Source organism: Rhinopithecus bieti, unplaced genomic scaffold (genome assembly GCF_001698545.2).
Source record: "Rhinopithecus bieti isolate Rb0 unplaced genomic scaffold, ASM169854v2 scaffold_53144, whole genome shotgun sequence".
NCBI classification, from domain to species: domain Eukaryota; kingdom Metazoa; phylum Chordata; class Mammalia; order Primates; family Cercopithecidae; genus Rhinopithecus; species Rhinopithecus bieti.
Window position 1 is genome coordinate 1 of NW_016895979.1, and position 1411 is coordinate 1411.

General features: G+C 45.9%; 1 pseudogene; it reads right to left on the minus strand.

The window, feature by feature from the left end:
- Positions 1-53: 53 nt before the first annotated feature.
- LOC108525981 (voltage-dependent anion-selective channel protein 1 pseudogene) lies at positions 54-1007 on the minus strand (annotated as a pseudogene).
- Positions 1008-1411: the final 404 nt, after the last annotated feature.

Sequence of the window (1411 nt, forward strand, 5' to 3'; positions counted from 1 at the left end):
GAAAGACTAACATCTTAAAGCTGAATCATCTTTATCCTGGAGGGCTAACATATTTAGCAATACTTGCATCCCAGACATACAACATTAAAAGATACACTAAATTCTGAAGGTAGTTACGCTGCAAAATAGTTTAAAATCAAACAATTGTACAGTATTCATTTATGCTTGAAATTCCAGTCCCAGACCAAGCTTGTGGCCACCAGCATTGACGTCCTGGCCATCCAGAAGAGCTGACAGTGTCAGCTGGATACCTGGCTTTAGGACCTGAGTGTATCCTAAACCTATCAGGCTGGAGTTGTTCACTTTAGCAAGAAGCAGCGTCAGGGTCAATCTAATACTTGACTGCTATTCCGAAGCGCGTGTTACTGTTTCCTACTGTCCAGGTGAGACTGACAGCAGTCTCCAACTTCTTGTTCACCTTCTAGTAAATGAGGCCGCCAAACTCTGTCCTGTCATTCACATCAGCCTGAAGCCGGAATTCATCAGTCTAGTAGCCAACTGCAAAGTTGTTCTGGGTCACTCGAGACTTTGCAGTCTCAAAATTTATCTGGTAGCTGGCCAGTCAGCCCTTGTAACCCAGCACCAGAGCACCCCGGATGGAAGGCCCAGCAATGTCGAAATCCATGTTGCAGTCCAGGTTAATGTGCTCCTGCTTGTACCCTGTCTTGATTTTAGCATTTTCCCCCCAGTGTTGGGTGGGAAGGCTGAATCAAAGGTCAGCTTCAGTCCACATGCAAGCTGATCTTCCACGGTAACCTCGGTGTCTAGTATATTGTCGGTGTTCCATTTCTCCGTAAACGTCAGGCCCTACTCAGTTCATCTGTACTTGGTTTCCAGACTGCCTGGCATTTTGGTGGTCTCAGTGTTGGCTGAGCCTGATTTGTAAATACCTATCCATTCTCATATTTTATTTTCAAATCAAGCTATATTAAACCAAATCCATAGCCCTTGGTGAAGACATCCCTGGCAGATTTGCCAAGATCAGCAAATGTGGGTGGCACAGCCATCTTATGCTCAGAGGTGGTGGCTGCAGGCTAGGCGGCTATGGCTGGCGCTGCGGCGTGGAGGCAGGGAGCGGAGGCAGGAAGCGGAACGGAGCCAGCGGCGGGGCCCAACTCCCATTTTAAAACCATCAGATCTCATGAGACCCATTGACTGTGGCGAGAACAGCACGGGAAAGACCCACCGCCAGCATTCAGTAATCTCCCACCAGTTCCCTCCAACAACATGTGGGAATTATGGGAGCTACAAGATGAGATTTGGGTGGGGATACAGAGCCAAAGCATATAAACCACCAATAAAACCCGTTTAATAAAATGAAGAATATATGTGTATGTGAAAATACTATATGTTATAATCTGCAGGCAAAAGTATCATAGAAAATTGCTCATATTTATAGAGATATTTATTA